The sequence below is a fragment of the Mustela lutreola genome, chromosome 7, assembly GCF_030435805.1.
Source record: "Mustela lutreola isolate mMusLut2 chromosome 7, mMusLut2.pri, whole genome shotgun sequence".
NCBI lineage: Eukaryota > Metazoa > Chordata > Mammalia > Carnivora > Mustelidae > Mustela > Mustela lutreola.
The window spans coordinates 21,106,624-21,132,048 of record NC_081296.1 but is presented as its reverse complement, the minus strand read 5'-3'; the positions used below and the strand labels follow the sequence as shown (position 1 = coordinate 21,132,048).

At 39.2% G+C, this 25,425-nt stretch overlaps 1 long non-coding RNA gene across 1 annotated transcript in view; it reads right to left on the bottom strand.

The window, feature by feature from the left end:
• The window catches only part of LOC131835672 (uncharacterized), a 286,091-nt gene that overhangs the window by 186,221 nt on the left and 74,445 nt on the right, over positions 1-25,425 (bottom strand). The window lies entirely within an intron of this gene.

The window sequence follows — 25,425 nt, the reverse complement described above, 5'->3', positions numbered from 1 at the left end:
CCCCAGACTCTTTCTCTTAAGTAAATAAAATTTTAAAAAAAGAATTATATGAGATGTACAGTTTAATACTAAATTATGCAAAACAGAGAAGGACTCAAGCAGTGACACAGAAGTTAATGTTCCTCAGAGCCTGCTTCTGAGCTACATCTCCACCCCCTCCTCACATTCCATCCCAGGTCCAGCCAGTCTGACAACAAGTGCTAGGTCTTCGCCTCCTTCCCAACATCCTGCTCTGGGTAAAGGCCCCCTCACATCCAATGCTAGGTCAGGGACCCCTTCCATGGGCTTGCAGAACCCCTGTGTCCTCTCCTTCAAGGACTCACTTGAGTCCTAAATACATTGATTCTTTCTCTAAATTAAATTATATGAGATGGAGATGGCTCTTTCCCCCAGAGAGTCATCTCCATGATGGGAGGTCAATAATCCAGGATCCTGCTGCCCAAAGAGAACAAGGCGATGCTTGCGATAACCAATCTGAAACTTCATGTGTGTGCACTGACTAATTACAGAAGCAAAAAGATGGAATCGTGGGCCACCGAGAAGACCTTCCCAGGCAATACGTTAAGGAATTGTCGCTCAGTTCTCCACGATTTTGGAATTTTTAATGTCAGTGCCTCCATGTTCTCTCATTACCAGGGAAACTCAACAATCACAAGTGCTGGAAATGAAAGATATTTTAATGGAAATGAAATTCAGATAATAGGTATTCTTGTTATCCAAGTAGTCACCTTTCTTATTTTGAAACCAAATGCTTTTTTCTTCCAACTCTGTATTTAACATTTAAAAATATTTGCATTTTACATCTCAACAGTAGTTAACATGTGAAGGATTAGAGAGGAATTGTTTTAGCTGATAAGCATTGAATTAAACTTAGAGAAACATTTTTTTTTTTTTATCTGATGACCTTCATCAGGGTGAATCTGTCTAGGTTTTAGTGCAAATCAAATTTTCAAAGTACTGTAGAGAGAGGTAAGAAGATAGGGCTTTTTAACTATGTAATAATGTTTTGGATTATCAAGACTTATTTAAAACTTCCTTGACATAAATCAGTTTAAAACTCAGTCTTCATTTTTTTTTCAAAAATGAATATGAATATTCTGTAAACCATAAGATTTTAAGGCACAGTAAGATTTGTTTAAATTTATGGATAAAGATTGATTTTATCAAACTGAAGTTACCTCAATGAGAGTTTTTTCTTCTAAGGCTATCTCATTGGAAAACTAAGTTAAAAATAACCATGTCGGGTGCTTGGGTGGCTCAGTGGGTTAAAGCCTCTGCCTTTGGCTCAGGTCATGATCTCAGGGTCCTGGGATCAAGCCCTGCATCGGGTTCTCTGCTCAGCAGGGAGCCTGCTTCTCTCTCTCTCTCTCTCTCTCTCTCTCTCGGCCTGACTCTCTATCTACTCGTGATCTCTCTCTGTCAAATAAATAAATAAAATCTTAAAAAAAAAAAAAAAAAACCCGTGTCTATCAAATCTACACATGCATATGAAGTTGTTTGTTTGCTTAGCGTGACAATAGAAGAAATAAAAGAAAGCATTCTGAGCTAGAATTTCCAAGTTCTCACTCTAACACACTTCACAGCTCCAATTCAGACTGATTTTAGAAGGCAGCCATGAGTTTTGCAGAGAAAACTTTTTTTTTTTTTTCTTGATAGGCGGTCAGTTTGTGCAACAAGTAAAGCAGCACAATTTCAGAGGTAAACAGAGAAGATAAGAAAGAGGGTATCCCTGTATTTTTTTTCCATTCTGTAAAGTTCAGATCATGCATCATCTCTAATGAGCTTGATAAAGCATAGGAAGGCAAATGTGCCATAATTCATCATGTTTCCCATTTCAAAAGTGACAGGCAACCTAAGGGAAGAAGTCTTTATTTTGTAACAATAAAAGGAGGAGGCAAGATAATCACCTTTAAAACAATATCTGCAGAGGAGCCCTTACAATCCACACCACATATCGAAAATTGTCTTGTTCTACAGGGGATTTGTTCAGTTAATGTTGTATCAAAACTTCCATTAGTGCTCATAAGCAAGACAGTTGATTTTTGTATTTAATCTAAATGTAGGAGAAAGAAAACATCTTTAGAAATCTCTTCACATTTTGAGGACTCATGTGCTTGTATTGTGAGAAACGGAAGCAGTGTTTGCAATTGTTAGAAAGGTACCATGAGCTTTCGTGTTATTTTGTTAAATGGTACAACATAAAATATTGAAAGAGCCAAGTGAAATTCATTCTGTAAGGAACCAATATATACTTACATCAGTCTTCTGAGGCTGTTTGCTTATTTCTAGAACTAGTTCAACAAAATACCATCTCCAAAAATGCGTCTCTTTTTTCTTCAAACGTGCCTTTTGAAATCATTGGAATATTCCAGAAATTGTATGTATAACATATTAATATATTATTGTATACTATATTTATATTATTAAATATTTGTATAATTAATATCATATGTTATATATATTTCAGTAAAAAATATACGTAAAAAACAGAGACCTGAATATCTTAGACTGCACACAGAGAGAAAGGTTGGTACGCAACCTCATCACATCTCTGATGCCTCAAGTATTCTGCCTTATTTGCAAGTGAGCAAGGGAGGCTAAGACGTGTTTGGTCCCTCTAAGAAAAATAAAAGCTCCTACTGCAAAGACATGCTAATATTTTATAGTGTCTCAACACCACACACCCACATCTACTCAAAATATGCCACTTTTTATAATGGCTAAAGAAAGCAATTTGTCTTTATTAAGAAGTTTAAGGTTCATGTTTATTTAAAGTTACTATCTGCACCGTAATGAACAAGTAACAGGAATGCTAGGCAGGCAAAGTAACTGTTTCTGTTTCGAATATATGGAGTCTATTTACACAAAGATTCAAAATGCAGAAACACATTGGGTTGTAATTAATGACAGTGAAGCCCCTCAGAGTTCATGTTGAGGTGCTGAGGGTCACGGGCTTCAAGGTTAAGACAGAGACTGTCTTCCATATCTGTCTTTGCATATTAGAACACATTATATTTGGTAGATTTAAGGGCAAAAAAGTCCTCTGGGAATTACAGTAATTGATTTTATATGGTATGGATAGATGCATACTTGCCGAACAAATTCTACCACTGTTACATCCTAATCATTGGCCGTTGCTTAATGACATTCCAGTGGTAAACGGCTTGGTCCCCTTGCCACTGAATAATTAATACGCCAAGGCATATTTTAAGCAATCTTTGTTCCTTTTGGGACCAAGAAGAGCTTAGCTTCTCTCCCCTGCTTTTGAGTTTTTTAACAGGAGAGAAAATGATAGACCTGATGATGTGCATACATCTGGTCAACTCAAATTGATTTTATATAATGAAACAAGAAATCAGGGATGTCTAGGTGGCTCAGTTGGTTGGGCGTCTGCCTTCAGCTCAGGTCATGATCCTGGGGTCCTAGGATGGAGTGCCGCATCAGGCTCCCCACTCAGCAAGGAGTATGCTTCTCCCTCTGCCAACTCCTCCCTTGCTTCTGTTCCTTCTCTCACTCTCTCTTTGACAAATAAATAAGTAAAATCTTAAAAAAAATTGAGTTTCCCCTCACAAATATTCACCTGTGTTGCTGCCCAAAAGGGCACTATTTTAAGGACTATGACATTCTCCCTGCTCTCTCAAATAGAAGTTGAGACTCTTTCACTGACTCCCATTCCTGCATCTCCTGTTACTTTAGGGTTATTGCAGGGGATGAAGATGGAAACGCTTCTCTAAAACATGGGCTCATTGTTAAGACTGATAGATTTTACCCAAGGGGACTGATCAGCAATATGCCACCCTTATATCAGGACTGGGGACATTTTCCATTTTTGCAAAACACCTGCCTGACGAGCTTTTCAGTACTTGCTTCTAAGAAAGACATTTGGGTGACTGTAGTGTATATGTTTGAGTTTGGTCTATTTTTTTGGTATTTCTCCTTTTCTTTCTGATCCCCTTTCCCGCCTAGGGACCGTTATGTTTTTCCTTTTTGGAAAGGAAACTTAATTTTCAACCTATGGTCATACTTGGATTATTAGATCTTTTTCTTAATGTCCTAAGTAATTTCTTTCATTTATTGATGTTCATATCTCACACAGATGCTTATCTTGCTATCCCTTCATTGAACAAAGTCTGAGCGATTTATTTTTTACCATTCTTAAAGAATCAGTGATTTCAGCCATCACGTTTTTCTTAACTTTATATTTTGTTCTCAGGGACTTAGAAATCAAGTGGAACTGCAGAATAACTTTTGGTACACACCTCTAAGTCCCCACTGAACTTGAACTTTCCAACTCGAATTTGAAATTTACAATTCAGGGTTTCAAAAAGAAGGGAGAAATAACAGTCTGAGTTGCTCTCTTAAGCAATATGAAGATCAGAATTGATTTTAACAAACATGGTAACGTCCAACGTCCAGTGGAAAAGCATCCATTGGGACACAAGGTGACAGTGTCCCTGGAGACAGTGGGCTAAAGGAAGTTAGTTCTTGATGCACATCTTTCTTTATGGGGCTGCACTGATACGGTTGACAGGGTCTCCACAATTTCAATAAGGAAATTCAGTACTTTTGGCATGGGGGGGGTGTGGAATGTGGGAGGGTTAGAGAGACACCCTTGACAAGGGTGCAATCCACTAGTTAAAGATCTTGTTATCTGGTCTTTCCAATCATAGCCACAAGGCCTTTCTATAATGTGCTTGCCTTTTGTTTTTGGTTAACACTTTCCCAGCCAGATCTGCGAAAGGGGTATTGTCAGCCAGCCAGAGAAAGCTTGCGTCCCAATAAGGATGTCACTGGTGAGGGCTTGGCGATGGAGCTCCTCGGCTGCGCCATTAATGTCATCACTCTGTGAGGTGAGGTATGGATGGAGAACACATGGTCTAACAGTCACTGGAGGGTGGGTTTCTTCAACTGAAAGTCAGAGGCCAATGGGCTGAGACTGGCAAGCTTTGGAACATCAGCTGGGATTTGGTTGGAAAGGAGCCTGTATGGTCGGTATGGTTCACACATGCTCATCTCTGGATTGTTCTTGGGAGGAGCCTTCAAGGTTTCCTGACTCCACCCCTTCCCCGGTTCCATACCAGCAACAATAGTGAAAAGTAAAGAACCTATCACTGGGGTGTATAGCATGTAATGTCACATCCAAGGAGAAAAGGAAAAAAAAAAAAAGATGACTAAGCCCTATTTCTGGCTTGAGGACTTGGGGAATTAATTACCAAATAGCTGAACTTCTACTAATTCAGGAGATGCAGCTAATAATCTAGCAAAAACATCTCTCTTTTTAAGCAGAAGGGCAATGATCTGGCAAAAATATATGCTTTCTAGGCCAGGCAACAGATATCCTTTAAATGAACATGGGTGGGGGAAATTGGAAGGGGAGGTGAACCATGAGAGACTATCGGAGGGTTTTGAAGGGACGGGGTGGGGGGGCGGTGGGGGGGAGGTTGGGGGAACCAGGTGGTGGGTATTGGAGAGGGCACGGATTGCATGGAGCACTGGGTGTGGTGCAAAAACAATGAATACTGTTATGCTGAAAATAAATAAGTAAGTAAGTAAATAAACAAATAAATAAATAAAATGAACATGGGAAGGAAGGAACCCAGTCGAGGTGTTGTATATTTTTCACACACACACACATTTTCTTTTTGTATTAAAAATTATGTTAAAGCTGAATTTATGTCATGCTTCCAGACAAAGCACAGGATAACCAAATGTCTTAGCCCTCCTGGGTCGAACTGTGGGCGTGAGAGTCAAGTAACTGTTTTAAAGATGCTTACAAGAGGTATTTATTTCAATGAGGACATAAACTTCTGTGAAAGCCCTTTTCTGCTCTTCCTTGTTTCCGCTGCGACAAGTTCTCCCACCCAGAGGGGCATCAGAAAGTGGGATTCAGGTTCAGGCCTGCTGATGGAGGGGAATACGTGGTCTCCTCATTTAAAGCAACTGGATTTTTTGCTCTTCGAATGTAGGAAACCTAATTACACCCTGGTAAATTCTCTTCAGTCTACCAAACACAGAAAAAAACAGTGACAGAATCTGAAAGGCCAGAAAAGAGAAAAGAGTCCCTAAGACCTAATGAATCCAAGCTAAACACCTCTCCACAGAAATGTCAAACATTTCTCTTAGCACAAAACAAGGCTTAAAGAATGCCTTGCTTTTGTCTCTGGCCTAATTCCTTAAGCAGAGAGGGGGATTTTCCTCTGGGAGTGTTATTTCACAAAGAACGAAACAGCAAATAAACAAAAGACTCTCAAAGAGAGAGAGAGAGTATAAATAAAATTCATGACTCTTTAAAGAGTTTACATTGAAAGAATGCGGGGGATTATTTACAATTAAAGCAGAGCCTCTGGAATACAGTTATTATATATTAAAACAAAGAATAAGAGTTCGTTTCATTTTGTTCACAGGAAAGTGCACCTGGCAACTCGGAGTTTGAAAAAAAAAATCGTGAAACTTCACTTTCTCGAGATCTTTCTCTCGTTATTTTTGTTGTACGCATGTGTGCAACTTCTTATGCCACGAGCAGAGCGTTTTCTAATTTATCTGTACCTTCCTTTTTAAAACTGCAGGTGATTCCTATTGCTATTTGATTAAAACAAACAAACAAAAAACAACATGTCAAAAGACAAAGTTCTAAGAAAAATTTTGTCGTGGATGTGTATAGAAGGCATTTCCCACATTTTCACACTGAAAATGAGTGTTTTCAGTGGGGAAAAAAAAAAAAAGTCTTAGGTTGAACAAAGACAAAGTCGTAAGCCACTAAGGAAAAAAAAAAAAAAAAGTTGGAATTAAGAGAAAAGTAGGAGAAAGACCAGATTTAGGACTATCTGGTGTCCTGACAAATCATCCAATAGCACAATGGGGTAGTTAGTAACAGAAATGGGGGAAGGGGTGCGTTCAATATGAAACAAACACAAGATTTCAGTATTAATGTAAGAGGCAGACAGAAATAAATGGTTATTAAGATAAGAAGCAAAGGCTAGAGAAACCACTTGATTATAAATTATAGAGCAATTAGTCCTCTTTTCAATTGAGTGTGTGTGCGTGTGTGACTTAAAAGAAAAAAGAAAAAAACGCAGATGATAATGTTATAAGCCAGGAAATGAGGACCCCGTGGACAATGGGCGTTTAAAGGTAGAGCACTAGTAGAAGTACGGTTTTCTTCCAAGATTCAGTCATGGGCCTGGGAGATGGGGCGAGGGTTTACGCCTTTGCCGAGTTTATAGCAAAATTTAGATTGAGTCTTATCCTGACGTGCCTGTCCCAGTGAAATAGCTGAAACATTTGGCCCCACGAGATTAAAAGAACCGTGCTTATACTTAGCATCTGCTCCCCCCACCAACTCCAACTTTGCTACTAATAAAATTCAGCTCTATGGAAAAGAATTTGAATTCCAGCTGGGCAGTTTTCAAAATAAGATGAAAAGTTAAGCAGGCAATTGGTGTGTATTTAGGGCTCAAAACACCTTGCCCCCTAGAAGACTTGAAGGCGTTAATCCCTTCTCAAGATAATCCACTAAAAAGCATCCTTCATTATGATGTTAAAAGCAAGGATCAGTGCTGGGGAGTCTAACAATAGGACAGGGGGGTTTTCAGTCCCAACCACATTCTTCCTAGGTTAGAAACAGAAACTGCTGTGATTCCAGCAGAAAAATAGAGCAGGACTTTTCTCTTCTGTTAAATATTCAGATGGAAGGAAGGGGAGGAGTGGGGGGGGGGCGGTGGTTGGAGAGGAACTTACTACATGGACTAAATTCCTCATTGGATCGTTTTCCTTGGAGGATTAATATTTCAGATTATTTTAAAAATCGTCCTCTCCTGAGAGGAAAACCACAGTTTTTAACTCAACAGTTACACGGTTTGGGAGCACTTTTGATGTCATGCAAAAGTGCACTTTTGATGAAACCATACTCAATTACTCCCTGCCTCACCACTCAATGCACTGTCACCCCCCCACCCCACCCCACCACACCTTGATATGCTCAATGAACACAAAACTCACTCTAAACTTTTACCAAAGAGGCAAGCTGAAGTTACTTGGTCAAAATCTGATCCTGGGAGCCATGATGTTTTCACCTTATGGCCAGATTGTACTTCTCAAAAAGAGTTTTTAATTATTTTCTGTAAGTGAGAAGACAAAGTATTTAGTGTTTGTAAGCAAATGTATCTTAAAAATCCGGTTTTAAAAAATCTCGTTTTCACTGTATTCTAGTGTGTTTCACCATGCTGGGAATACAATTTACTGTTTGTTGTTGCTTTCAAAATGTTTTGTAAGGAGGTAGTTTTAAAACTTAAAAAAAAAAAAAAAATTCCTGTAAAAGTCTTCCATCCTAGGTAAATTGGGATGGCAAAAGTTGGCTATGAGAAATATTCCCCCCCTCCTTTGTAAAGTGTAAATACATTATTTTGTCAAGCATGTTTATTTTAAGGAATTCATCCTTACCAAAATTGAAAAAAGACAGAGAAATTTTTTTTTTAAGTGTCTTTGAAGTGGAATCAACTGCAACTCATGAATGTGTGTTTGTGTGCTTTGCCTTCCATGATCTCTTGTGTGTTCCTATGGGGTTCCAGACACCTGGGATCTGAAGACCCTGAGCTCTGCTTGCAGTCTTCCAGGGGCCAAAGGTGGACACACACGGCTCTAGGGGTATGTGACCAAGCATGCACTGGAGTGGCAGTAATTATCAGAGATAGAAGAAAAAGGGATGTGTTGATGTGATTTGGATTTGGATGGGTTAAGAGAGCCATCTGGAAACACTGGTTAGACAAAGAATTTGAAAGGGAGAAAGTTTAAATGCTAAATAAATAGAAACCCTTGAAACACGGTCAAAGACCTACTATTATAGAGAGAAATATCAGGAGCTAGTATTTCAAATAGGATTTGATTAATATTTTATTTCCATGAGAAGCATCGTGAAAAAGGAAGGACTTTTGAGGTCAGAACTGGGGCACTTATCAACAGTATGACTCACTTCTCTTCTCTTATTTATATTCATTGAGGATACCTATGTCTGGACAATTGGTTAGCATGAAGACTCTTAGAGAGCTCATCCAACACTACTTTATCTCGATACACTGGTGGTAAAAAAGAAACAAAAACCAAAACCAGAGACCTGAAGTTTGGCAGACTCCATAGGCGCTCCTTGTGGGACTTTGGGCAGGGCCCCTGGTGTTCCTAAGCCAGAGTCTGTTCATCTGTGAAGTGAGAATGGTACTTATGGTACTAATTCAAAGGGTCGCTAGGAAGATACAGTAATATGGTCCGTAAGTGACTCAGCACCTGGCTTATCATAAACCTTTAATAAAGTTCAGCCAAAGCAGCAAACGTATATATTGCAGAACATCAAACATAGAAAATGCATCAGAAAACGTAGACTCTTTTCCTTTGTAAATACTTGCTTCCATATTTTAACCTACTATGCATAGAGTTAATTCAAGGAATGCAAGCGTTACTAAGATTTTGATCTTATGGTTGAAGTATTTTCCTTAGCTGCCATTCATTATGAAAACGAGAGAAGATTTATATAGTTTACTTTTATTAATCTCAGTTTTAATTTTAACAGAGGAAGAAACAGATTAAAATGTGTCCAAGAGCATTGATCTGATGAGTAAGTGGCAAAGCCAGAACTGAAACCTCAGGGCTCCCAGTCTGGATATCTTCTCCATGCAACATGGAGAAAACATTGCAGTCTTCTTCCACTTGGTTCTCCCAAAGCCTGACACCCAGGAGGTCCTAGAAGATGCTGGTGGGCTTGGACTCTCTGCTTTCATTAGCTCCTTTGTGAATGGAGCCTCCTGGTTCCCACCACTGTTCTGTGACTGATCCGGCCCCTACTCTCCATACAAAACTATACCTGCTGCTTCACTGTCTAGAGGAAGGCGATTGTCCTGATGGAACCAAGGAATTCTGCTAAGGATCTAAATGTACTGTACATGCACAGGCCAAAGGACAGAATGTTCTGTAAGTGAATGACCTAGACTTTTGCCTTGAGGAACAAGTGGGGTTGGATTGGAAGAAAGCCCTGACATTACTTAGGCAAACTAAGCTCCTGGCAAGCAGGCCAAAGACTGAATCTGAGCATTTTTCACTTTCCTAGAGTTCCGCACATCAGATAAATGTTCAATACTACTAATTGAGTTGAACTCATTTGACAAAATAAAAGAAAAAAGAAAGTATGGGTCAAGAAACGTTCTTAGGTTAAGAAGCGATCTTGAATTCACAGTTTAATCAATAATGATTTGCAGATTCATTATTTCCCAACTTTAAGTTGGTGCTGCTGGCTGCTTAGTTATTTTTAAGCCTTTACTAGATACATAAATACTTTCCTCTTTAATGAGAATGAAGCTGGACAGTCTGTGTCTTATCATTAAATTCCATTTTATTCACAAATGTTTTAGTTTAGGCTTTTAAAAAGTCATTAATTTATTGCCCGTTTTTCTTATCGTCTTTAAAACAAGGGGGGGGCAATATAATGGAAAGAAGCTCTTATTGGCAAAAAGACTGAGCACATTTCCATCAGTTGAGCCAATAATTCAAGCTGCTGTTTATGGCAATTAAAGGCCAATCTGTGGAAAGGTGGAGAGCCCTGGGCTACACAAGGATGGACTTTCAGCTGTGGGAACCCCAAATCATTGGTGAAATGGGGAAAATACTTGCAGATATTAGCAAACTGGGACACTGATAGCCATAGTGTTTTGTCATGAGTCCCTTTTCCTTGTGATTGCATCTTTCTGTATGTGCATTTGACTTTAATCATTTTATTTTTAATTTTTTTAATCAATGAAGTATAGTTGACATATAATATTACATTAGTTTCAGGTGTATGTCATGGTAATTCGACAGTTCTATATGTTAAGGAATGCTCATTTTAAATGAGATCTTGAAGGAGATGAATAGAGATAGTTTTCAAATAAGTAACATTTATTACCAATAATAGAAACATTCCTATCCCATAATTACTATTGCTCACATCTATATTGTCAGGCAAAACGTCAAACTCACATGCAGTAAAAGCCATATTATAATAAATTTTTCTATTTTTTAAAAAATAAATGAGGTGGTGAGTTTAAGTATGTATATACTCACTGTTTACCAATTAAGATGTTTTAAATTCAATTAAATTTTAAATTATGAAAGCCACAAGGGGAAGCACAAGGATATTTTTTAACATCTAACAAATTTAAATGTTTTCTGATAATGACAGAAATACCCAAATCAGATCACGTTTTAAACCTAAAAAATAAATAATTAAAAACTTAGACTTATTAAAGATAAACTTTTTTTCTCTATAACTTTGCAGAGATGAATTACATATCTCTTATCTCTATAACTTTGCAGAGATGAATTACATATCTCTTATCATGGCCAGAAATACCTTTTCTTTTTTTTTTTTTTTTTTTTTTTTTTTTTTAGAAATACCTTTTCTATGTAAATATACCTTACCAACATTTTTCAGGTGATTTTAACACCTTCAATCTTTGACCTACAGTCTGAGACAGACTATAAGAAGGAGGACCCCAGGGACCCTTGCTTGTTTGTATTCATACTCTTGCCTAATCTCCTCCCCATTGAGTGTGGGCTTGTGTCTTACTTCTAACAGATAAGGATAGAGCAAAAGTGATGGAATATCATTTCTGTAATTATATTATGTAGAATGATAACTTCTGTCTTCCAAGCCAACTCTTCCTTGCTGGCTTTGAGGAAGCAAAGTGCCATGTAGGCTAGATCTTAGTGGCAGTAAGCTGAGGGCAGCCTTTGGACAACAGCCAGGTGGAAATAAATCTTTCCTTCCAACAGCTTAAAAGAAATTGAATAATGGTAACTGACAAACACAAAAGCGATCTTTGAAGTCACTCCTTCACAATCGAACCTTCAGATGAGATGAACTTTCAGATAATATGAGATCAAGATGCTAACAGCTTGATTGCAACCTTGTAAGAGATCCTGAAGCAGAAGACTTAGCTAAGTTGTGTCCAGATTCCTAATCTACCCAAAAGAGATAGTAAATATGTATTCTTTAAATTGCTCAATTTGTGGTCATTGGTTTTGCAGCAATAGGTAACTAAGGCAGGCAGACACACAGGTACAAATGGACACTATTTGTCATTTGAAATAATGGTGTATGTTTAAGTTGTACAGTGTTGTTGATTGGATAGATCCTGCAAAAATGATTATCACCATAGTGTGAACTAACACCTGAGCCACATCACATAATTAATATTTCTTTTTTGTGGTGAGAACATTTAAGATCTACCATCTTAGCAACTTTCAACTCTGTAATACAGTATTATTAACTATAATCACTATACTGTACAGTAGATCCCCAGAATTTATTTGTCTTATAGCTGGAAGTTTGTATTCTGGCCAACATCTGCATTTTCCTCCATTTTCAAGCCTCTGGCAACCATCATTCTAGTATGATTCTATGTATTTGACTTTTTTAAGATAACACACATAAGCGATATCATTGAGTATTAGTCTTTCTCTGTCTGACTTATTTCACTTAGTATAATCCCCTCAAGAATCATTCACATTGTTGCAAATAGCAGGATTTCTTTCTTTCTCATGGCTGAAGAATATTCAACTGTATGACTATATCATCTTTTTTATTCTTTCATCCACTGATGGACACTTAGGTTGTTCCTATGTCTTGGCTATCGTGAATAATGCTATTATGAACATGGGAGTGCATCTCTTCAAGGTCCTGTGGTCATTTACTTTGAAAATATACTTTAAAAAGTGGGATTGCTGGATCATGCAGTAGTTCTATTTTTAATTTTTTGAGGAAGCACCATACTGTTTTCCATAGTGGCTGAACCAAATTACATTCTCATCAACAGTGCACAAGGGTTCCCTTGTCTACACCTTCACGCCAACTCTTGTAATCTCTTGTCTTTTTGATGATGGCTATTGTAACAGACATAAAGGGATATCTCATTGTGGTTTTAGTTTGCATTTTCCTGATGATTAGTGACGTCAAGCACCTTTTCATATACCTGTCAGCTATCTACATGCTTTCTTTGGGAAAAAAAAAAAAAAAAAAGTCTATCTAGTGCTTCTGCCCGTTCTTTTTTTTTTTTTTTTAATTATTTTTATTAACATATAATGCATTATTTGCTCCAGGGGTACAGGTCTGTGAATCATCAAGCTTACACACTTCACAGCACTCACCATAGCACATACCCTCCCCAGTGTCCATAACCCCATCACCCTCTCCCTAACCCCTCCCTCCGGCAACCCTCAGTTTGTTTTGTGAGATTGAGTCTCTTATGGTTTGTCTCCCTCCCAATCCCTCTGCTCATTCTTAAATCAGATTGCTGGGAGTTTTTGTTTATTGAGTTATACAAGTTGTTGCTATACACTTTTGAATATTAACTTGTAATCAGATACATGATTTACAAATATTGTCTCCAATTCCATAGGCTATCTTTTCCTTGTTTTAATGGTTTCCTTTGATATCCAGAAGCTTTTTAATTTTAGTCTCCCCAGTTTATTTTTGCTTTTACGGTCTTTGCTTTTTGGGTTAGGGTTTTCTTCCTTTTTTTTCCCTTAAGATTTTTATTTATTTTACAGAGAAAGCACATGGGGAAGGGGTAACGGGAGAGAGAGAAAGAGAGAGAGAATCTCAAGCAGACTTCCCACTGAACACGGAGTCTGACTTGGGGCTCAGTCTCACCAGCCTGAGATCGTGACCAGAGTCAAAACCAAGAGTAGGCCGCTTATCCCACTGAGCCACGCAGGTACCCTAGTTTTTCTCTTTTAAATAGAAAAAAAATTCTGGAAGAATGTTTATAACACTATTTTTTTCTTTGGATGGAGTAAAATCAGTGAAACAATAATAAACTATCTGGGTTTTCTTTATTTTTTGCAAGGGATATGTCCCAAAATGAATGTTTCAAGGCTTTTATTATGTTCATAGCTTGAGGTGAATTGAGACTGTTGCCTATAGGACTTAAAATATATTCCAAACCAACTTCTAGGCCTATCCTCATTGTCTCAGTTGTGGTTGTGTAACACTTCTCAGTATGGTGCCTTTTAGTTTTTTAAAATGAATAAATTCAGTTCCATTTCCCGCCCCCCCCCACCTCTCTTCATTTTATTTGAGAAGAAGAAAAGACAGGAATATCAAACCATACTCTCTTACAGGCTCTTACAGAACTTAGGAATCCACTATAACATTAAAGAAGCTTAAATTTACGGATGACACCAAATGCCTTTGACAGCTAATGAGCATTATCTCCAATGCTATTCTTCTTCTATCATCTAAAACACATGTCTAACTCCTTGTATTTTTGTGGAAGTAAGTTTTTCACTGTAATGAATGGAAAGCCCAAATATGTATGATCCTTTCTTGTACATTAAAGTTACTCCATTGATTCATTAAGACTTATTTTCAGTAATGTTCATGCCATCTTGGTCATAATGTTCACCTAGAAGGTGACTAATACTAGTTCAGCAAGTTGGCTTCTGCACCAAGGAATATATATAACTTTAGAAACAATGTGAACACATGCTATTCTACTAGCTCCATAAATGTCCCCCTTTGAAAATTACCAACTGGTAATCATTGCTTTTGGCTCTAAGGTGCATTGATTTAAAAAATCTGGGGAATGTGTCTGTACACATGAAAAAACTTCATGACTTTTTCTTTAATCTTCATTTTGCTTTGTTTTCTAGAAGAGTTCCATGTGACCTGTGCCAACATAAGGTATATTCAGAGCCCTTGGCTTTCTAGTTGGCCAAAAGAAACCTACACTCTGCCAACATTATAGTACATTCACTCCTTTATGAAGTTGAAAGACTCACAGGAAATGGGTATGATTTGAAATTGCACCATAACTACCAAAACACAGTTCTCCGTATTAATATTTCATGTATCTCACAACTGAACAGAAATGGCCTGAGTTTCTTTACTTCATCACGCCACCCTCCCTCTCTGAGAATGGGCCACACTTATCCCCAGTGTCTCTTGTTTATGCCTTAGGGTCATAGAAGGGGTCTTCCATAAGTGGGCTCAGACACTCCAGCAGAGGAATACTGTTGTATTTTCTAGAAGAACCACCCGCACGAGACCACTGGTCACCAGTGCAGCCTTGCCACAGGGCCATCTCACCAACAACTTCATGACACATTCCTGACCGTGCACAGAATATTTTACCAGAGACAAGCATCCAGAACACAATGCTTGCACAATAAAGGCTTTCCCCCACCAGCTTCAGAAATGAGTGACAAGAATTTTATTAGTCAAGGAGATGTCTATTGAAGCAACGCAACAGTGATTTTTATGGCTGCCTAAGTGGGAAGCTTTATTGTGTATGTATTTGTTTGCTTTTAATCATTCTGTGGTACTCAGATGGGTGGTACAGAAATGTAAAGATAATGTTTTTGAAAGGTTCATGCTGTTGTTTAAAAACATAAAGGAATAAAACTTAATTAACAAAAAATAAGTTTTACTGATGCGTTGCCTGTCTTGGAAAGCGTGAGGATAATACGAGAGGTTTTCTTATTAATTACTAATACCAGTCATTAGTTATTATATCCTTTAATCTGGAAGGGAAAACAAGAAACTTGACATTCATCACAAACAACTGCTTCTGTTCACTCGATTTTTTATGGAGAAGGTGCATTGTGGATTTCGAAGGCTATCTTGTCTTATATGAATATGCCCTCTTGCTGCATTTTTGGACATCAAAGTACCTTCTTGCCTCCAGAATCCCCTGGCACAGCCCAGGGAGTCTTGTCCTTTCAAGCACTGACTGACCAATTGCTACCCCTGCCCCAAATCCACAATACTTGTTAATCAACAACTTGTGAGGCATCTCATTTTATTCCAATTATCTCTCGAAGTCTTAACAGCATCTCTTTGGTACCCAGTGTACGTATCATTTCAAGTTTCAGTTCTCAAGTCTGATAAAACTAATAAACCCACACTGCCAGAGGTGGCACATTAAGCTGGTAAAATGGTTTTCATCTTAATTGGATATGAGCACTGTTATCGCTAATAACCCCAGGATACTTCTAATTGGACTCTCTCTCTCTCTCTTTCTCTCTCTTTTTTTATTTTTGAAACACTAATCGCATTGACCAGCTTAATTTCTTCACCCCCCACTCTTCAAACCCAAATTTTGAAACACAGTATAGAAATATTCTCATTTCAGGAGGTTATTTCAGTATCATTTCTTTGTATTAGGCCAAAAAAGGTAAACGCTTTTGTAAAAAATAAAATAATAGTTCCTTTTTAAGTTTTCAGAAAACAAGAAATGGTAACAAAACTTTGCTGTTGGCATTGCGATAATGTCTTTAATGTTGTTTGGTTAGCTGCCAACTTCACCTAAGGACACTCAATTCTCAATTTTGAGTCCTTTTAAAAAGATAATGGTTTCCTCTTTTAAATTATTTAGTGTAATTTTAACACAAGTTATATATCAGGATAAAACCACTATTTTAGAAGTTATCACATGCATAAATATTAGATTTTTGTTTCATCTTGATTTTACAAATATTGGTGAATATCTATGAAAATTATAGCAATCTGGATGTTACCATTTTGGTTAAGAGAAAAAAGATGTGACAAGACTTCTTCCATGGGGAGCTGGAAGCTGGTTGGTGGCTCGTAAGCACACACTGACATACACACAAAGATAGTAAAACTTGATTCCACTATTCCGTGATATCAACTTGACACTAAATTTCAACATGCAAAATCAACCCTAATTTTTCTTTGTACGATTCTTTTTAGATTCGTTAGGCACATCGTTGGCACCAACAGAATAAGAAAATAAGTAAAAGTCTTAAGAGGGGTAAAAGAAATGAACAAAAAAATTTTTTTTGGATTTCACAAACCAGTCTTTTTTTCTTCAGTAAGTATAAAAACTGAACATTGAATATGTTTCAATTGTTGAAAAATGTCATGTGAGCCATTCACTGGCAGAAATAATTCATTTTAATGGACATAATAATTTTTCTTGAGCAATATGTATTTTATCAGCTGAGTGTGGGCCTTTATAATTATTATTACTATTCCCATATAATTAAAAGCCTTTATGTAGATATCATTAAATAATTATAGATGTGCAAAAGAAAGGCTTACCATTTTTCCAATCCATAAAACGATGATAGGAAAAAGTACTCATTAATATATATTTACATTTCTAGCAATTAAATTAGCAATATCTGGAGCACAGAGGAAGGTGGGTAAAAAGCTTTCATAGAATCTTTTCTAATATCAAAGCCGTAGTGACATCACATATGCCTTTTATGTTGACTCAGAAAATTACGCATCATTGTGACCCTGAAAGATATTCAAACTGACAGTTGTGTGTCTGTGCCTATTATTTGTGTAAGTCTTATATGTGGGAGAGACATGTATATTACATACACATATTTGTATGTGTGTATATGTACATATATATGTACATATAAGGTGTATACAGAAGGAAGGATATCCACATGGTATAAAACAAGCATATACACACATATGCATATGATGGTGGTGATAATGATGATGACTGTTTTATAGCTGGCAAACATTTTAGTTTCTCTGGGACTCATTCTTGGTTTCCTTCCGTTTTAAAGACCAAAATTACATAATTTCCTCATGAGATTCTGGAAAAAGTGAAGCATATCCAAATTCCAACTTAAGAGAGGGCACTCCTCCACTTTTCTTAAAGGAAGATAATAGAGAACAAACTCTCCCACTCTATTTTGTCCCTCTCACAGTGTGGTCAGAGAAGGATTTGCTTACTCTCTAGCCATCAGTCAACCAGAACTTCTGGATTGTTGGACGTCACTCTGTGAGACATTCTGCTGGTCTCTGTGGAAACCAGGCAGATAGTGGATGTATGATACATGGGCTCTCTCTCTTTTTATATACACATATGTAGAGAGAGTGAGAGCAGGGCAGAAGGGGCGGAGGAAGAGAGGGAATCTTAAGCAGGCTCCATGCCTAGTGCAGAGTCCATTGTGGGGCTCAATCTCATGACCCTGAGATCATGACTTGAGCTGAAATTAAGTGTCGGACGCTTCACCAGTTGAGCCACTGACATATTCCCCTGACATGAACTCTGTTCTTAATGAGAACATCATCTGGTTGTAGAAAGTCTTCCATACATTTTAAACATACAGTTGAAATATAAGGTGAAATACAGAGCAATATGCATCATCAAAACTAGTCATATCTACAACATTGACCAAAAATGCTTATCGGGAAGGCAAAAAAGGAGCTGTAGCTGTATGCAGTCTTGCTTTGGGTATAGGCTCTCACATGTGGTTTACATGTATTACTCTAAGGAAATACTATGTATATTAAACATAGACAGAATTGTAATAAAGAACGATGAGACAAAATCAATATTCATAAGAGTTCTAATATTCTGTCACTGTTCACCCCGTGGGGCCATTTCCCCGATCTCAAGACAACTGATAGAGATGATACAACATATTTTTGTGCTTATTGTGGTTAAGTCATTATGCTCCATTTCATTGGTGTGGTAGCTAAGGGTAGTTCATCCTGATGAAGCATTTCCAAATATTAGGGGTAAATTCCACCTCATCCCAAACTAAAGGTGCTACTATTTCTTGAGCTACAATGACTTTCATTTTCACAGGGCTTTTCCATCACCATACACCAGTTTCCTCCCAAGACAGCAGACCCTTCTCTCTCCCACCTTTCTCCTTACCAACAGTCCAGTCCCTTGTTTTCTATTTTTGCTCTTTCTCCAATTAAAGAGCTCCCTTTCCAGCCTCATCAAAGGTGCTAGATTCAGCCTCTTTCCTAAAATCCCAGTTTATGGTCTGGAAAAAAGTCAAGTACCTTGCCCAAGGTCAAGCAGACTATGAAGAGCAGGGTAAGAGCTTATGTTGCCTCAACATTGGTATTGTCTTTAGCTTAGAATCAATGTGATGATGATAACGCAGAATATTCACTCAACAAGCCCCCTGTTCTGGGACAGGCACTGTGCTGGGCTGTGGGGACACACAGGTTAATAAGGTGGGCTAGCATCATGTAGAATAGGAAGCTTGTATTCTAAAGAGGAAAGATGTAAAATAAACAAGCATGCAAAAAACAAAAAACAAAAACAAAAACAAAAAAACCCATGGTAATCTCAGACAATGGTAAGAGTTTGGCAATTCACTAGGAAAAAACCTTGAGTGGTAAGATAGATATTTGTGGGGGGCTGGGGTGTCTTATTTAAGTGATCAAGAAATTGCCTTTGAAGATGTGGTATTTGAGCTGAAACCTGGATTATATAAAAGCGTTGGTGTGAACACATGTGGACATTCCAAGCAAGTTCTAGGACCTTAAGGTACAAGTAAGCTTGTTATGTCTAACAAACACGGAAACAATTCTGATAGCTGGATCATAATGGAAAAAGGGGGAAAATAGCACGAGATGAGGACTGTGTAGGACCAGATGACCCAGGATGAAGTTTGGATTTCATGGTAAATACATTAAGAAGTTGAGGGAGATTTTTAAGACTGGGGAATGACATGGTCTTATTTACATTGCTTAAAGATCACTCTGCCATGTGAAGAATGGATTCTTGAATAATGGAAGTAGCAGCAGGGAGACCAGTTAGGAGGCAAGCAACGGGAGTGCTATTAACCAGGATTATAGCAACAGAGTCAGAAGAAGGGGCAATGGAAACAGAAGGATTCTTTGGTGGATTTAGTGTTGACAGTGTGCGGAAGACAAAAATCAAGAATACCTGAGTCTGGGGGTAAAGTGGGTACTAAGATTGCTGAGTGTGCTGTTATGCATGAAGAAGAGCCAGGATGGAAGTCAGAGGGGTGGGGAGACAATGAGATCTGATTTGGCCACCTTAAGTTTAAGACATATATTTAAGATCTAAGCAAATGGGTTAGATCCAGGAGGCTGTTGGATTCCTTAGTCTGGAGCTCAGTGGAGAGGCAAACTCTAGACAGAACTTGGTGAATCAAGAACAGATAGACGGTGTGTAAAGCCAAGAAATGGAATGAGAGGGACAGCTGGGTGGCTCAGTGGGTTAAGCATCTGCCTTTGGCTCAGGTCATGACCCCAGGGTCCTGAGATCGAGACCCTGCTTCTCCTTTTCCTTCTTCTACTTCCCCTGCTTATGCTCTGTCAAATAAATAAATAAAGTAAAAAAAAAGAGATGAGGCAAACCTGAGAGTGTTTGCACCTCTAAGGCAGAAGCCATGTCTCCATCTACCATTTCCATTTTAAAAGATGGAATCTCTAGATTAAAAAAAAATACTGGATATATATATACATATATATGTATATATATATATATATATTTGAAGATTTATTTATTTTTCAGGTAGAGATCACAATTAGGCAGAGAAGCAGGCAGAGAGAGAGAGAAGAGGAAGCAGGCTCCCCGCTGAACAGAGAGACTGACACAGGGCTCGATCCTGGGATCCTGGGATCATGACCTGAGCTGAAGGCAGAGGCTTTAGCCCACTGAGCCACCCAGGTGCCCCTGGATATATGTGCATTTATACACACATTATGCCTATGTGTATTATGCATATATTAGATATGCACATTATTTTATATATATGCAGGTTATCTTACATATGCATATTTCACATGTGTGCTTTAGTCGGTATGTACATTTCATTTTATATGCATGGTTTATTTTATGTGTCATATCATATCACACTCTGGGAGAGCCAAACCAGGCACATTTGTGGGTTGCTTCTGAACTAGTTGAAAACATCTCAGGAGTAAGGGGTATAGTCTGGTCTGGGTTGGTAAGAAGAGCCTTATAGAGTTGGGGGAGCTGCTGTGTGACAGGGCATATGGCTCTTCATTTCCTTGTTCCACGAGGCCCTGGATTGGCCTAGAAGCTCGAGGCCAGGTAAATCACGCTCTGCTGGGCTTCAGCTGTGTATCTCCCAGGTTCATTGCAATATCAGGGGCCCAGTGAATGCAGTTAAAAGTGAACCTTGCAGGGTGCCTGCGTGGCTCAGTGGTTTAAAGCCTCTGCCTTTGGCTTAGGTCATGGTCTCAGGGTCCTGGGATCGAGCCCCACATTGGGCTCTCTGCTCGGCGGGGAGCCTGCTTCCTCCTCGCTCTGTCTCTGCCTGCCTCTCTGCCTACTTGTGATCTTTGTCAAATAAATAAATAAATAAATAAAATCTTAAAAAAAACGAACCTTGGCCTGGGCCTGCTCACAGAATAATGGGGGCCACACAATGCTCTTCCCTACTCTGGATCCCCATGCAAGCATAAGAACTAATTATTTATGTACTATTCACAAGCCTTGCGATCTATGCATTCATTCATACTAGGTATACATGCTTGATAGGAATACAAATGGGTATCCTTAAAGGGGACATTTCCAGTTTGACAGGGATCGGTGCCTTTTAGTAGCTCTTAAAAGTATTCTTCTTTGGGGCGTCTGGGTGGCTCAGTCGGTTAAGCCTCTGCCTTTTGCTCAGGTCATGATCTCAGAGTCCAGGGATCCTGCCTCACATGGAGCCCCAGGTTGGGTTCCCTGCTCAAAAGAAGTCTCTTCTGCCCCTCCCCCATTTGTGCTCTCTCTCAAATAAGTATTTAAAATCTTTAAAAAAAAAAAAAAAAAAAAAAAAAGGTGTTCTTCCAAGCCCCAGAAGGCTGAAACAGGGAGGGTGAGGACTCATCCTTCTTCAGCCCAGCCCCTCTCCATAAAACCCTCTGGCTGTTTATTTTTGCTATACACTGAGGCTCTGAATTAATATTTCCTTTGAAAAGGGGGGTTCTTTGGCACTGAGAAAAGTTATCTGGAAAATTAAATTCTAACGCTCAAGTTTTAAGCATCAATTATTTTTAATCTCCACTTCCTGTGAAAGTCGTGGGTTGTTTTTTTTTTTTTTCCTGCTCATGAATAAATCCTCGAAAAATAAAAAGATACAAACGAAGCGTTAGAGTAGCCACATTTTCCCTCCTCCAGGCACAGAACTATAGGATCCAAACTTCTCAGCTGGAATTCGGGGACGGTGAGCTTCCCTCTAAACTACTAACAGGAGAGACATACTGTTTTCCTGGCAGGATGCTTTCGTGCCCATCTGCTCAGGAGCGCGGTGCCAAGAGGCTGGGACCACGCGGGGGAGTGGGCGGCGCGGGGAGTGAGGCCCCTGTCAGTGCTGGGACCCCACTGGTGCAGCCGTCCCTGCATCAGAGCACAGGGCGATGGCCAGAAATCACATTTGTGGATATCTGGAGGAAGAACGAGCAGCAAACATCCAGATCCTAGGCCCCATTTCCAAGTTCACCTGGGATCCGCAAAGCTGAACCCCACCCACACAGACCTGGCTGATTGCGGGGTGTGTGTGTGTGTGGGGGGCGGATTCTGGAGACTCCACTGTTTGCCTATATCCCTTTTCAAAAAGAACAACTGGGGTCCTTTTTCCTCCCTATGTGCTGCGTAGGGAAACCGTCAGCCGGCCTCAGAGCAAATCTCTTCACTTTGCAATGGAATCTAGGCGTACGATCAGGTGAGGTCAAGTGTCATAAAGCGAAAAGAAAACAAGTGGGTGCTTGAAAAATTCGGAGACCTTCCTTTGTGTATTCTCTGTCTCCTGTCTCGCCTCTCCTGCCTTTCTATTGACTTCTGCTGAGTTCATTTTATGGAATCTGAGAGCCCCTGACCTCAGTCCGATGCAGGCATTCTCCCAAAGGGGTGGCCGCAGTCACAGGGACCCACAGGGCAAATGGTTATTGATCTCTGTGAAGTTGGCCCATACACACGCATATCCACCCGCGGGGGCTATGAAATAGGTGCGTGCAAGCTCACGTTCTCCCACGGCTCTTGAGCACGCGCGTTATATGCTGTAGTTCAAGGGCCACTTTAATTATCTTCTTTTGACTCCCCATGAATATCATTAATTGGAAAACACCCCACCACATTTACTAAGTACACTGTGTGGTTTCCTTAATAAATGTGGGGTTTCCTAGGCATTTCGGAAGGTAGGGAAAAAAAAAATTGCAGGGTTTCTACTGCTCCTTCTGGGAATTCTTAAGAACTACAAGGACCCCCGATTTGGGGGTCCCTGTTATACATGATGGTGTCCTGGACAGGAAACCCAGAGATCTGGACTCTGCTAGATCCACGGCTGAGAACCTGGACCCAGAATCTTTCTTTTCTCCTTTGTAAGGTGAGGTACAGATACAGTTTTAGATAAGGCCCTTACTGGAAGCAGGGCTTTTGCCTCTCCTAGATCTGCGCCCTGAGGAAAGGTGGGCAGATACCTACCTATCTTGGGGCCATTCCTAGCTCCCAGTCCAGCCAGAGCTGCTTCTGATGGGAAGTGTGCAGCTCTAACCCCATTCCACGTGTGCAGAGCAGCAGAAGAACCCTGGAAAATCCCGAAGGAGATCCCAGGGGTGAGTAGGAGGGAACCGAAGGCCAGAAATTAGATCTTCTGCTTGGGGAGCATAAATGACCGGCAATGCACATTTCTGCCTCGAAGAGCTCTCCGTGATTAAATGCCTCTGAACTTGAGGACATCAAAGACAGCTCAGGTTGTGGGGCTGTGTTGTGGGTGTATGATAACTGTTATCACTTCTTAAGTCTTTCTTCAAACATGGTATCGAGTCCAAGAGTCTACTTAATTATTATTAAACTAAAAACATGTCACATTCCAAAGATATTTTGGAAACAATAGATTTGGATATTTACTGGGGGCTTCCATCATTTCAACAAACTTGTATTTAGGGAGCAGCTGGTGTCCGCAAGCCTGAACTGTGAAACTGGTGTTTAGAGACGAAGCTGATAATTCTCTCACTCATTTACAAGATTACACTTAGGGGGAAGATTTCACCTGAGCGCGTCCCATGCCAGAAGCCAGAGAGATGCACAGACTTGGAAAAATCTGGGCCATGGATGCCATGTACTTAACATAGAGGGTGATTTTTGTCGGGGTAGAAATAAACAACTCTTGAGTGGTTGTGGATGCAGTGCAAATCTGATTCCAGATGGTAAGTGTGTGTGTTCGTTAAGAATGACATCGGTGGGGACTTCTGGGTGGCTCGGTGGGTTAAGCCTCTGCCTTCGGCTCAGGTCATGATTTCAGGGACCTGGGATCGAGCCCTCTCTGCTAGACCGGGAGCCTGCTTCTCCCTGCCTCTCTGCCTACTTGTCATCTCTCTCTCTGTCCGGAAAAAAAAAAAAAAAAAAAAAAAAACTTTAAGAATGACATCAGTGATAGAGATCACGATAAAAATAACCCAATTGAAATCGAGTGCAAAAACATCTTCCAGGAGTTAGAGTAAATTCTTAATCAGAAAGAAAGAAATTCTTCTACTGAAATTCACAGGATGAATCTCACAGGTCTTTTTCAAAACTCTAAATTCCAGGATCCTATGTAGACGAAATTAAGAAAACATTAAATGGGGTATGGAGCCATGTATAATCCTTGCTGTGAGTGAATCAATTTTGGCCTGAAGATACAAGGTTTCATGCTCAAGTCAGGTCTTGAAAAAGAAGGTCTAATTCTAATGACTTCACTTGAAATAATGTGTGTAGTTTTATTACTATCATAGCTGAATCTAGTATCTAAAGAAGGGTTTCCATGAAGAACAACACATCTCTAATCCTCTCCTAGATGGACATGAACCAGATGGGCAACAGGCTTGTGACCCTTAGCCTTTGATAGTGTGAGGTCAGGTGGAGAGGGAGAGAGGCTCTGCTCCAGGCCTCACTCCCCAGGATAGCCTTGGCCATCAGCCCCCCTTTAGGCGGAATTGCCTGAGCTCAGTATTTACGCTTTGAGATGTACAACCCGGCTTTAAATCCTAATCACCTCTCTTTCCTTTTAACCGGTTACTCCCTTTCTCCAAATTTCAGTTTCTTTCTTTGTAAGTAGGTAATTAAAATTGCCTTTCTGTGGGGATTAAATGAGATGATAGGCATCAAGTGTCTGATACACAGTGAGTGTTGGAGAAGCGTGCTAATGTTATTATTGTCATCTATTTATTTTACTTACTTACACTGAAACTAAATGAAAAGTTAATTTGAGGGCTTTACAAAAAAGTCCCTTTGTGAACTCAAGATATCACTGGTGATAGAATTATTTTGCTTTCTCCAATAAAACTTTCTTGAAACACCAATGAGAGGACAGACAATCTGTAAAGACTTGAAACCTTTAGTTTTTATTTTTGGCATGTCTTGGGTCTGCTTACTTTTCCTCTTTCTTTCTTTTTTCTTTCTTTCTTTCTTTTTTTTTTTAATATGTTATGAGCATTACAGAATTGGAAAAAGGATTAATAGCCTAAAAAAAATATAGACTTTATAAATCCACTTAGCCTGAGAATGGCTTTCTGGGGCAACTTGCCTTTCCAAAATAAATTTGCAAACTTCACCCTTATAAAAAAAAATTGGAATTTGGTGAGGCAAAAGAATTTGGACCGTATCAGCTTGTCATTCCAAATATAAAAATATTTAGTCTTACTTCGAGATAAAT